Below are 14,057 nucleotides of genomic sequence, written 5' to 3'. Positions count from 1 at the left end.
ATGCCCTAGAGGCAATAATAAAGTTATTATTTATTTCCTTATATCATGATAAATGTTTATTATTCATGCTAGAATTGTATTAACCGGAAACATAATACATGTGTGAATACATAGACAAACAGAGTGTCACTAGTATGCCTCTACTTGACTAGCTCGTTGAATCAAAGATGATTAAGTTTACTAGCCATAGACATGAGTTGTCATTTGATTAACGGGGTCACATCATTAGAGAATGATGTGATTGACTTGACCCTTTCCGTTAGCATAGCACTTGATCGTTTAGTTTGTTGCTATTGCTTTCTTCATGACTTATACATGTTCCTATGAGTATGAGATTATGCAACTCCCGTTTACCGAAGGAACACTTTGTGTGCTACCAAACGTCACAACGTAACTGGGTGATTATAAAGGTGCTCTACAGGTGTCTTCGAAGGTACTTGTTGGGTTGGCGCATTTCGAGATTATGATTTGTCACTCCGATTGTCAGAGAGGTATCTCTGGGCCCACTCGGTAATGCACATCACTATAAGCCTTGCAAGCATTACAACTAATGAATTAGTTGCAGGATGATGTGTTACGGAACGAGTAAAGAGACTTGCCGGTAACGAGATTGAACTAGGTATTGAGATACCGACGATCAAATCTCGGACAAGTAACATACCGATGACAAATGGGACAACGTATATTGTTATGCGGTTTGACCGATAAAGATCTTCGTAGAATATGTAGGAGCCAATATGAGCATCCAGGTTCCGCTATTGGTTATTGACCGGAGACGTGTCTCGGTCATGTCTACATAATTCTCGAACCCGTAGGGTCCGCACGCTTAACGCTACGATGACAGTTATATTATGAGTTTATATGTTTTGATGTACCGAGGAGTTCGGAGTCCCGGATGAGATAGGGGACATGACGAGGAGTCTCGAAATGGTCGAGGCGTAAAGATTGATATATTGGACGACTATATTCGGACTTCGGAAAGGTTCCGAGTGATTCAGGTATTTTTTGGAGTACCGGAGAGTTACGGGAATTCGCCGGGGAGTATATGGGCCTTATTGGGCCATACGGGAATAGAGGAGATAGGCCAAAAGGAAGGAGGCCTGCGCCCCCCCCCCCTCTGATCCGAATTGGACAAGGGGTGCAGCCCCCTTTTCCTTCTCCCTCTCATCCTCTTTCCTTCACTCCTACTCCAACAAGGAAAGGAGGAGTCCTACTCCCGGTGGGAGTAGGACTCCCCCCTTGGCGCGCCCTCCTCCTAGGCCGGCCGCCTCCCCCCTTGCTCCTTTATATACAGGGGCAGGGGGGCACCTCTAGACACACAAGTTGATCAAGTTGATCGTCTCTTAGCCGTGTGTGGTGTCCCCCTCCACCATAATCCACCTCGATCATATCGTAGCAGTGCTTAGGCGAAGCCCTGCGTCGGTAGAACATCATCATCGTCACCACGTCGTCGTGCTGACGAAACTCTCCCTCAACACTCGGCTGGATCGAAGTTCGAGGGACATCATCGAGTTGAACGTGTGCAGAACTCGGAGGTGTCGTGCGTTCGGTACTTGATCGGTCGAATCGTGAAGACGTACGACTACATCAACCACGTTGTGCTAACGCTTCCGCTTTCGGTCTACGAGGGTACGTGGACAACACTCTCCCCTCTCGTTGCTATGCATCACCATGATTTTGCGTGTGCGTAGGAAATTTTTGGAATTACTACGTTCCCCAACAGTGGCATCCGAGCCAGGTTTTATGCGTAGATGTCATATGCACGAGTAGAACACAAATGAGTTGTGGGCGATATAAGTCATACTGCTTACCAGTATGTCATACTTTGGTTCGGCGGTATTGTTGGATGAAGCGGCCCAGACCGACATTACGCGTACGCTTACACGAGACTGGTTCTACCGACGTGCTTTGCACACAGGTGGCTGGCGGGTATCAGTTTCTCCAACTTTAGTTGAACCGAGTGTGGCTACGCCCGGTCCTTGCGAAGGTTAAAACAACACCAACTTGACAAACTATCGTTGTGGTTTTGATGCGTAGGTAAGAACGGTTCTTGCTCAGCCCGTAGCAACCACGTAAAACTTGCAACAACAAAGTAGAGGACGTCTAACTTGTTTTTGCAGGCATGTTGTGATGTGATATGGTCAAGACGTGATGAGATATAAGTTGTTGTATGAGATGATCATGTTTTTTTGAAGTTATCGGCAACTGGCAAAAGCCTTATGGTTATCTCTCTATTGCATAAGATGCAAGCGACAAATAATTGCTTTACTTTATCGCTATGCGATAGCAATAGTTGCAAGAGCAATTGTTGGCGAGACAACCATGTGACGACACATTGATATAGATCAAGATGATGGAGATCATGGTGTCATGCCGGTGACGATGGAGATCATGACGATGCTTTGGAGATGGAGATCAAAGGCACAAGATGATGATGGTCATATCATGTCACATATTATGATTGCATGTGATGTTTATCTTTTATACATCTTATTTTGTTTAGTTCGGCGGTAGCTTTATAAGATAATCTCTCACTAAATTATCAAGGTATAAGTGTTCTCCCTGAGTATGCACCGTTGTGAAAGTTCTTCGTGCTGAGACACCACGTGATGATCGGGTGTGATAGGCTCTACGTTCAAATACAATGGGTGCAAAATAGTTGCACACGCGGAATACTCAGGTTAAACTTGACGAGCCTAGCATATAATAGATATGGCCTCGGAACACGGAGACCGAAAGGTCGAGCGTGAATCATATAGTAGATATGATCAACATAGTGATGTTCACCATTGAAACTACTCCATCTAACGTGATGATCGGACATGGTTTAGTTGATATGGATCACGTGATCACTTAGAAGATTAGAGGGATGTCTGTCTAAGTGGGAGTTCTTAAGTAATATGATTAATTGAACTTAAATTTATCATGAATTTAGTCTTGGTAGTATTAGCATATCTATGTTGTAGATCAATAGCTGGCGTTTAGCTCCCCTATTTTATTTTTGATATGTTCCTAGAGAAAACTAAGTTGAAAGATGTTAGTAGCAATGATGCAGATTGGATCCGTGATCTGAGGATTTTCCTCATTGCTGCACAGAAGAATTATGTCTTTGATGCACCGCTAGGTGACAGACCTATTGTAGGAGTAGAGGCAGACGTTATGAATGTTTGGCTAGCTCAATATGATGACTACTTGATAGTTTAGTGCACCATGATTAACGGCTTAGAATCGGGACTTCAAAGATGTTTTGAATGTCATGGACCATATGAGATGTTCCAGGAGTTGAAGTTGATATTTCAAGCAAATACCCGAGTTGAGAGATATGAAGCCTCCAACAAGTTCTATAGCTAAAAAAATGGAGGAGAATAGCTCAAGCAGTGAGCATGTGCTCAGATTGTCTGGGTACTACAATCGCTTGAATCAAGTGGGAGTTAATCTTCCAGATAAGATAGTGATTGACAGAATTCTCTAGTCACCATCACCAAGTTAGTAGAACTTCGTGATGAACTATGATATGCAAGGGATAACGGAAACGATTCCCAAGTTCTTCGTAATGCTGAAATCAACGAAGGTAGAAATCAAGAAAAATATCAAGTGTTGATGGTAGACAAGACCACTAGTTTCAAGAAAAGGGCAAAGGGAAGAAGGGGAACTTCAAGAAGAATGGCAAGCAAGTTGCTGCTCAAATGAAGAAGCCCAAGTCTGGTCCTAAGCCTGAGACTAAGTGCTTCTACTGCAAAGGGACTGGTCACTGGAAGTGGAACTGCCCCAAGTATTTGGCGGATAAGAAGGATGGCAAAGTGAACAAAGGTATATTTGATATACAGATTATTGATATGTATTTTACTAGTGTTCGTAACAATCCATCGGTATTTGATACTGGTTCAGTTGCTAAGAGTAGTAAATCGAAATGGGAGTTGCAGAATGAACAAAGACTAGTTAAGGGTGAAGTGACGATGTGTGTTGGAAGTGGTTCCAAAATTGATATGATCATCATCACACACTCCCTATACTTTCGGGATTAGTGTTGAACCTAAATAAATGTTATTTGGTGTTTGCGTTGAGCATGAATATGATTTGATCATGTTTATTGCAGTACGGTTATTCATTGAAGTAAGAGAATAAATTGTTGTTCTGTTTACATGAATAAAACCTTATATGGTTACACACCCAATAAAAATGGTTCGTTGGATCTCGATCGTAGTGATACACATATTCATAATATTGAAACCAAAAGATGCAAAGTTAATAATGATAGTGCAACTTATTTGTGGCACTGCCGTTTAGGTCATATTGGTGTAAAGCGCATGAAGAAACTCCATGCTGATGGACTTTTGGAATCACTTGATTATGAATCACTTGATGCTTATGAACCATGCCTCATGGGCAAGATGACTAAGACTCCGTTCTCCAGAACAATGGAGCGAGCAACTGACTTATTGGAAATAATACATACTGATGTATGCGGTCCGATGAGTGTTAAGGCTCACGGTAAGTATCGTTATTTTCTGACCTTCACAGATGATTTGAGCAGATATGGGTATATCTACTTAATGAAACACAAGTCTGAAACATTTGAAAAGTTCAAAGAATTTCAGAGTGAAGTGGAGAATCATTGTAGCAAGAAAATAAAAGTTTCTACGATATGATCGCAGAGGTAAAATATTTGAGTTAAGAGTTTGGCCTTCAGTTAAAACAATGTGAAATAGTTTCACTACTCACGCCACCTGGAATACCACAGTGTAATGGTGTGTCCGAACGTCATAACCGTACTTTATTAGATATGGTGCGATCTGTGATGTCTCTTACCGATCTACCACTATCGTTTTGGGGTTATGCATTAGAGACAGCTGCATTCACGTTAAATAGGGCACCATCTAAATCCGTTGAGATGACACCGTATGAACTATGGTTTGGCAAGAAACCTAAGCTGTCATTTCTTAAATTTTGAGGTTGCACTGCTTATGTGAAGAAGTTTGAACCTGATAAGCTCAAACTCAAATCGGAGAAGTGTGTCTTCATAGGATACCCAAAAGAAAATGTTGGGCACACCTTCTATCACAGATCCGAAGGCAAGATATTCGTTGCTGAGAATGGATCCTTTCTAGAGAAGGAGTTTCTCTCGAAAAAAGTGAGTGGGAGGAAAGTAGAACTTGATGAGGTAACTGTACCTGCTCTCTTATTGGAAAGTAGTTCATCATAGAAATCTGTTCCTGTGACTACTACACCAATTAGTGAGGAAGCTAATGTTGAAGATCATGTAACTTCATATCAAGTTACTACCGAAACCTCGTAGGTAAACCAGAGTGAGATCCGCATCAGAGTGGTACGGTAATCCTGTTCTGGAAGTCATGTTACTTGACCATGATGAGCCTACGAACTATGAGGAAGCGATGATGAGCCCAGATTCCGTGAAATGGCTTGAGGCCATGAAATCTGGGATGAGATCCATGTATGAGAACAAAGTATGGACTTTGATTGACTTGCCCAATGATCGGTGAGCCATTGAGATTAAATGGATCTTCAGGAGGAAGACGGACGCTGATAGTAGTGTTACTATCTACAAAGCAAGAATTGTCGCAAAAAGGTTTTCGACAAGTTCAAGGTGTTGACTACAATGAGAGTTTCTCACTCGTATCTATGCTTAAGTCTGCCCGAATCATGTTAGCAGTTGCCGCATTTTATGAAATCTGGCAAATGGATAAACAAAACTGCATTCTTTAATGGATTTATTAAAGAAGAGTTGTATATGATGCAACCAGAAGGTTTTGTCAATCCTAAAGGTACTAACAAAATATGCAAGGTCCAGCGATCCATCTATGGACTGGTGCAAGCATCTCGGAGTTGGAATATACGCTTTGATAAGTTGATCAAAGCATATAGTTTTATACAGACTTGCAGTGAAGCCTGTATTTACAAGAAAGTGAGTGGGAGCACTACATCATTTTTGATAAGTATATGTGAATGACATATTGTTGATCGGAGATAATGTAGAATTATTCTGCAAAGCATAAAGGAATGTTTGAAAGGAGGTTTTCAAAGAAAGACCTCGGTGAAGCTGCTTACATATTGAGCATCAAGATCTATAGAGATAGATCAAGACGCTTGATAAGTTTTTCAATGAGTACATACCTGACAAGATTTTGAAGTAGTTCAAAATGGAACAGTTAAAGAAGGAGTTCTTGCCTGTGTTACAAGGTGTGAAGTTGAGTAAGACTCAAAACTCAACCACGACAGAAGATGGAGAGAGAATGAAAGTCATTCCCTATGTCTCAGTCATATGTTCTATAAAGTATGTCATGCTGTGTACCAGACCTATTTGTATACCCTGCACTGAGTTTGGCAAGGGAGTACAATAGTGATCTAGGAGTAGATCACTGGACATTGGTCAAAATTATCCTTAGTGGAATAAGGATATGTTTCTCGATTATGGAGGTGACAAAAAGTTCGTCGTAAAGGGTTACGTCGATGCAAGTTTTGACACTGGTCCAGATGACTCTAAAGTCTCAATCTGGATACATATTGAAAGTGGGAGCAATTAGATAGAGTAGCTCCGTGCAGAGAATTGTTGACATAAAAATTTGCAAAATACATACGGATCTGAATGTGGCAGACCCGTTGACTAAACTTCCCTCACATGCAAAACATGATCACACCTTAGTACTCTTTGGGTATTAATCACATAGCGATGTGAACTAGATTATTGACTCTAGTAAACCCTTTGGGTGTTGGTCACATGACGTTGTGAACTATGGGTGTTAATCACATGGTGATGTGAACTATTGATGTTAAATCACATGGCGATGTGAACTAGATTATTGACTCTAGTGCAAGTGGGAGACTGAAGGAAACATGCCCTAGAGGCAATAATAAAGTTATTATTTATTTCCTTATATCATGATAAATGTTTATTATTCATGCTAGAATTGTATTAACCGGAAACATAATACATGTGTGAATACATAGACAAACAGAGTGTCACTAGTATGCCTCTACTTAACTAGCTCGTTGAATCAAAGATGGTTAAGTTTCCTAGCCATAGACATGAGTTGTCATTTGATTAACGGGATCACATCATTATAGAATGATGTGATTGACTTGACTCATTCCATTAGCATAGCACTTGATCGTTTAGTTTGTTGCTATTGCTTTCTTCATGACTTATACATGTTCCTATGACTATGAGATTATGCAACTCCCGTTTACCGAAGGAACACTTTGTGTGCTACCAAACGTCACAACGTAACTAGGTGATTATAAAGGTGCTCTACAGGTGTCTCCGAAGGTACTTGTTGGGTTGGCGTATTTCGAGATTATGATTTGTCACTCCGATTGTCAGAGAGGTATCTCTGGGCCCACTCGGTAATGCACATCACTATAAGCCTTGCAAGCATTGCAACTAATGAGTTAGTTGCAGGATGATGTGTTACGGAACGAGTAAAGAGACTTGCCGGTAACGAGATTGAACTAGGTATTGAGATACCGACGATCGAATCTCGGGCAAGTAACATACCGATGACAAATGGAACAACGTATATTGTTATGCGGTTTTACCGATAAAGATCTTCGTAGAATATGTAGGAGCCAATATGAGCATCCAGGTTCCGCTATTGGTTATTGACCGGAGACGTGTCTCGGTCATATCTACATAGTTCTCGAACCCGTAGGGTCCGCACGCTTAACGCTACGATGACAGTTATATTATGAGTTTATATGTTTTGATATATCGAAGGAGTTCGGAGTCCCGGATGAGATCGGGGACATGACGAGGAGTCTCGAAATGGCCGAGACGTAAAGATCGATATATTGGACGACTATATTCGAACTTCGGAAAAGTTCCGAATGATTCAAGTATTTTTCGGAGTACCGGAGAGTTACGGGAATTCGCCGGGGAGTATATGGGCCTTATTGGGCCATACGGGAATAGAGGAGATAGGCCAAAAGGAAGGAGGCCTGCGCCCCCCCCCTCTGGTCCGAATTGGACAAGGGGGCAGCCCCCCTTTTCTTCTCCCTCTCATCCTCTTTCCTTCACTCCTACTCCAACAAGGAAAGGAGTCCTACTCCCGGTGGGAGTAGGACTCCCCCCTTGGCGCGCCCTCCTCCTAGGCCGGCCGCCTCCCCCCTTGCTCCTTTATATACAGGGGCATGGGGGCACCTCTAGACACACAAGTTGATTAAGTTGATCGTCTCTTAGCCGTGTGCGGTGCCCCTCTCCACCATAATCCACCTCGATCATATCGTAACAGTGCTTAGGCGAAGCCCTGCGTCGGTAGAACATCATCATCGTCACCACGCCGTTGTGCTGACGAAACTCTCCCTCAACACTCGGCTGGATCGGAGTTCGAGGGACGTCATCGAGTTGAACGTGTGCAGAACTCGGAGGTGTCGTGCGTTCGGTACTTGATCAGTCGGATCGTGAAGACGTACGACTACATCAACCACGTTGTGCTAACGCTTCCGCTTTCGGTCTACGAGGGTACGTGGACAACACTCCCCCTCTCGTTGCTATGCATCACCATGATTTTGCGTGTGCGTAGAAATTTTTTAAAATTACTACGTTCTCCAACAAGAAAAACATAGGGCTATGATTCTATTTGATTCGAGGGCCTACGTTGTAGCATACATATATGGATAATCAACTAACGTCCCAAAACAAGTGATCAAGCACTAGCTACCAGGCCACGTATGCATGCGTGTGTGCATCCACGTGCATGTTTGTATGATTGATGTAGAGAAGAGTGACAGGCTGAACAAAATGCGTGGCACCATCGAAAAGGACAAGAAAAAACGTACGTGGCACACGAAAGTGACTCAAAAGAAAGCTTGGAAGCAAGCAAGGAAGAAAGGAAGCTACCTCTGTCTACGTCTACATACATGGTAGCTAACGCATGCGGCCAGTGGCCGCACATGTGGCCGGCCGGTGACGTGCTCCATCACTCCAGCTCATCGCCGGTTTGATTATTTAAACATATAATGATGCTAGCCAACTTGCCTCCACGGAGCTCCCTCGCGAGAGTAATTCTTGGCCGTTCGATCAGGTGTTCTGATCTATTTGATCCGTTCGATCGTCACCTTGCAGTCAATCCTTTTTTACCTTCCCAGTTTATTTTTCTGCCCAATGACAAGCGGGCTCGTCTCGTGTTTGCATTGGCGGGTCAGTTGCGTCCAAGTGAGAGGAATTCACGAATCAGCTCGGCGCCCGCCGCGCGCTCCATCGTGCAGAACGTGGGCGAAAAGTGAAAACCAAGCCGCCAATCCATCCCCCTCTCCCTCTCGTCCCGACCCCTGCCTCGCGCAGCCGCCTCGTCTCTCCTCCCCTCTCCCTCGTGTTCTCTCCCACGCCGCTGGCCCTCTCTCTCGCCTCAGCCGCCTCCTCTCCTCCCCTGCGCCGTCGGCTCCCTCATCCTGCTTCTTCCTCCTTTCCGTCGGCGGCAGTGGTAACTGGTGAGCATGGGAGCAGCGGCTGCGGCTGGACGCCGTGAGCTCGGGAGCAGCTTGTTGAGATGGTCCAAGGTGAGGAACTGACGCGCGCTCGACGCCGTTCTCCCATTCTTTCTTTTCAACCCGATGCCTAACCATGTGTTCCGGCGGACTCCAGCGCAGTTGGGAACGACCAAGGCAAGGAGGATCAAGATCTGGATGGCACGCCTCACCCTCGGCTACCTCTTCCACCTCCCCGTCGACTGCCACTTATCACGGAGGAGGAAGGGATGGAGAGATATGGCGGCTGCGACTGGAGCTGGCGGATGCCAGATAGAGGTCCACCCTGTTCCCGGCCTCCCGCGTCCCGCCCCGGTACAGGGGCAACGGCAAGGTGAAGATCGTCATGCCCGGAATTGGGCTCGGTGATGAAGGGCAAGCGAGGTTCCTACCCATGGGCTCCGGCAAGGTGAGATCTTTATTAGTTACCTTGCTCGCCTCCTGTTCGATGAAAGGTCTATGAGCTGATCCTGCTGCGTTTCATGTCCTACAGATCTTGAATTCATGATAAACATTTTTAAATGATGTAGTTGCTACACATGGAAATCCAAGGAAAACATATATCTCACTGATGGATTTGCAGTATGCCTAATCTTGGACGTGTGCAAACCAACATAGTTGTGAATGAGCTCTGCTAGATTGTCTCAGCTCATGCCATGAGCTTTGGTAGTGTGTCACTGCAATGCGTAATGTCCATTCCTTCTGCCTTTTTCCTTTCTGTACATTTGGAGAAAAATGCACACATGTTATTTCTGCATTTGACAATTCCATTTAGGTGTAAAAACCTGGCTTTGTTTTGTTCCTTTTTGTTCTCTGTACAGTTTTTGCACTGACCAATGAACTGTGATGTCCATGAATGCTATTAAGGCACTGTTGAACTCCGCCTTTTCCTATCTGTACATTTGGAGAATAATGCATACATGTTGTCACAGCAATTTTTTGTCGGGGTTCACATGTTGTCACTATATGTATGAGACTGACATAGTAAGTTTTCCCCTTTACAGGAAGATTAAAAGTTAAGTTCTCTGACGGTGAGTTATGTGTGGTTTGAGGGGTTGCAGCTTGCCTAACAGAGGTTCCCTAAAAACGATGTTTCAGGAAAAGTAAGCAGTATTCTCTTCGACCGTCCGATTTGTACGTGGCCCCTTTTTGTCCCATGTTGCTCTGCTTATTCCCCTGATTCTTTTTTTCATTTTTTCTTTTCTTTATGATTTGTCTAAGACGCCTGCTCCGGTGCTCCGGTTTGTTATTTGCAGGTGTTGATCGTGCTGCAAGTTGATGCCTGGGTTTACAACTGGTGGTTTTTCCATTCCTTAATCCTCATGTCTTCTTGTGTGCGTGTGTGTCACATGTGCTTACATCTAGGTTTGATGCGAATTTTCTTTTTACAGGGTGCTAGCCACTGTAGTTCTGTTTGTTTGTTCGTAGGACACATGTGACAAACGGTGACATTGCGGTCTCTTTACCTTCATATTCTTATCTTGGTTTTGTTTCTTTCTGCGTGTATCTACGCCATGGCTGAACATTCTTTGCTCATTGATATGTGTATGCACGGGTTTGTTCTTCTTCTAGAGAATTAAGTTGGTGACTTTTATTATTGTTAATTGCTCAGAGTGATTGTTCTCAAAGTAGTCTTGAACAATTAATCATTTGCAGGTATTTATCTAACCATTAGTGGCTTCAGTTTCCTGTCATCTTTCTTTTGGAAATGGGAGTTGTTGTTGCTTCCCAGGTCAGCTGAGGTTATACTGTAGAACAGATTCAGTATTCGCTTATATTCACATAAGCTCAAGGATAGTTTTCTTTGTGTTGTTGTGGCTATGGACAGCTGTCGAAAAAAGAGAAGACGATAAGCGAGACTACTACAGCGAGAGAGACGGTGGCCAATATTGTGTTAGTTGCCTGCTTTATGCAAAACTAAAACAAGTGAGACTGAAATGCTTTGGCATGTATTGGCTAAATTAGAACGTAGTATGAGATTGGCATATGCAGGATAACACTACAAGTTGACACACATAGCATGTATTGGCTAAATTAGAACACATGAGATTATCATATGCTTTCTCAAAAAAGAAGAAGAGAGATTGACATATGCAGGATAACACTGCAAGTTGGCACACCTAGGCAATTGGTTAATGTTTTTTTGTTTTGTCTCTTTGCATAGTGCCCAGGTAGTGTTTGCACAGATTATTTGTTAAATTGTTATGATGTCTCTTTCTTTATCAGCATGTACAAAAGGTTCAGCAAAGTGGGACTCCCAAGTCTGCAACCACAATAGAAATAAGGTCATGGAGCAAGAGTTCTGTTGGGCATCCTTTGCATTTATCTTGTCAGGTTCCATGCTTCATAGCATGTGTATAAGCATAGAAGTACACACATACACTGCAGTTCGTAATGTCACTTAATAGGGGATGCATTAGGGTACTTTATTTCCATTATAAACTGATAATAATTATGCGTTTAGAAAGGTAACAATAATCTGGGTTATAGCAGAATATTAGATGTGGTATGCTTGTATGAGTAGAATGCAGAGTTTATAAATGAACTAAAATCCGTGAGCAGGAAGTGGTAGGTTTAATTTCAGTTAGAAAAATAGGTTTACTGCAGCATCATATATTCAGGAAATCCCTTGATTGTTTTTGCCATGTTCAGGCTTTATACATCGTTTGTATATGCATAAAGTACGCCACATGAACTGGAGTTCATAGTGTCAGGAGTAAGAGGGGTGCAAGTAGTAGCATGTTACAGGATAAGAACGACTGTTTAGTTTAACAGTGCCCTTTAACAGTTTAACTCCAAAGAGGTCTGATGAAATGAATTTTTGATATATCTGAACTCTAGAGTATAAGATGCATCTTCCTACTCTTCCTGAGATCACGGTTATCATAACTATTTATTTGAGATATGCGAAGTGTTCCTTTGATAGTAGATGCAACTTGCAGCTATTGTGGACATTCGTTTGTTCGTGGGAAGTTTTGTCTCTTCCCTATAGTCAAAGCTCATGTGCAATTTGGAGAAAAATGCACACATGCTATCGCTGCATTTGGTGGTTCCTTTTTTTAGCTAAAAAACCTGTCTTTGTTTTGCTCCTTTTTGTTCTCTGTTTATTACTGTTAATTGCTCAGAGCATTGTTTCCAAAGTAGTCTTGAATAATTAATCATTTGCATGTACCTAACCAATAGCGGCTTACATTTCCTGGTCATTTTTCTTTTGGAAATGGAAGTTATTGCTTCCTAGGTGAGCTGAGGTGATAACTGAACTCTCTTCTACTATTGAGAAGATTCAGTATTCACTTATATTTTCATTAGCCCAAGGATAGTTTTTATTGTGTTGTGGCTGTGGGCAGCTACCAAAAAAAGAAAAGAGGATGAGCGAGATTACTGCAGTGAGAGATGGCGGCCACGAGAGCTATGGATGCAGGAGAGGGTTCATGTTGTTTATATAGTTCCTCTAGGCCGTGTGTCTTTCCATCCCCCGCTCCAGGAGAGGGTTCATGTTGTTTATTTTATTAGTCGAATATAATATAATATGAGATCACCTACCATCGTCATTCTTGATTACAGTCTCATACAAAAGTAGTCCAATTAGTTGTACTAATTCATAAATATTTTTGGTATGGTTCTTATTTGGTTTCAAGACATAGAATTTTTTTTGAACGGTCACCGGGGGGAGAGAGTCCCCACTTGAATATATTGCTCAAAGTGGCCAAAATGCCAAGTGTTTGATGCAGTTTATAAGGAAAACCGGATCGAAAACCTTAACAGGTTGACCTCATTTATAAGGGAAAGCGGGCTGAAAAACCGCACAGGAGGGAAAGATTACATAGGGTGAGAACATATGGACGCCCCGAAGAAGGCACTACCTAGCCAGCAAGCCAAGAGACCACCACCATAAAAGTCGAGTGGAAGTGGTGTGTCGTCGAGGAATCACAATACCAACACTAAACAACTATCCTAACGCACCACACCGGTGTGTGTACCCATCAACAGAGGAGCAGCACCAATCAACGAGTGACCCATCACGAACCTTAACTGGAAACTCCGCCACAGCAAGCCGACACGATTAGCAAGGTGGGAAGGCATCATTGCGTTGTTGTTGAGCAGAGATGAACCGAGATAGCACGAAGCTCACCAAAACGGACGACAGACATGAGAGGGTCTTGAGCTAGCAGAGCAGAGGATGACCAGGGCAACGGAGGATGAATGGCGGCAAGGAGCTCCCTAGTGACGCCTTCAAGAAGGTGGACGACATTCGAGGATGACGTCGTCACAGAGCTTTCGCCTGGAGCATAACCGGTTAAATTCCCAGAGGGCAGAGCCGAGAGCTGCGAATCCGGACCGAGAGACAGGAGTGGCACATGAGCCACGCCCCCAAGAGGGTAAGCGACGCTGGAGTAGCGCCGCCGTGGTCAGCTGACAAGGTCAGCAGGGATTTCTCCCATAGCACATCCCTCAATGGTGGGCCGCCATCCAAGTGGAGTCGAAGGGCGACAGAGGACAGGATCGAGACGGACATGTGAGGCGGATGGTGAACCGAGGAAGGACGAGTGGAGCAGGCCGCCGGTGAGGAGGGTGGA

At 43.5% G+C, this 14,057-nt stretch overlaps 1 long non-coding RNA gene across 3 annotated transcripts; it reads left to right on the top strand.

Annotated features, from left to right (window-relative positions):
- The first annotated feature begins 10,042 nt into the window (after positions 1-10,042).
- On the top strand, positions 10,043-13,117 carry LOC123041120 (uncharacterized). 3 transcript variants are annotated; one of them, XR_006418378.1, is made up of 3 exons: positions 10,043-10,166; positions 10,485-10,614; positions 10,737-11,679. It is a non-coding gene; the product is annotated as an uncharacterized lncRNA (long non-coding RNA). The 3 variants fall into 3 exon arrangements; XR_006418377.1 differs by having other exon boundaries at positions 10,050-10,614; positions 10,737-11,212; positions 11,309-13,117; XR_006418374.1 differs by having other exon boundaries at positions 10,050-10,614.
- Positions 13,118-14,057: the final 940 nt, after the last annotated feature.

Source organism: Triticum aestivum, chromosome 1A (assembly GCF_018294505.1).
Source record: "Triticum aestivum cultivar Chinese Spring chromosome 1A, IWGSC CS RefSeq v2.1, whole genome shotgun sequence".
Lineage (NCBI taxonomy): Eukaryota > Viridiplantae > Streptophyta > Magnoliopsida > Poales > Poaceae > Triticum > Triticum aestivum.
This window is presented reverse-complemented; position numbering and strand designations above follow the sequence as displayed.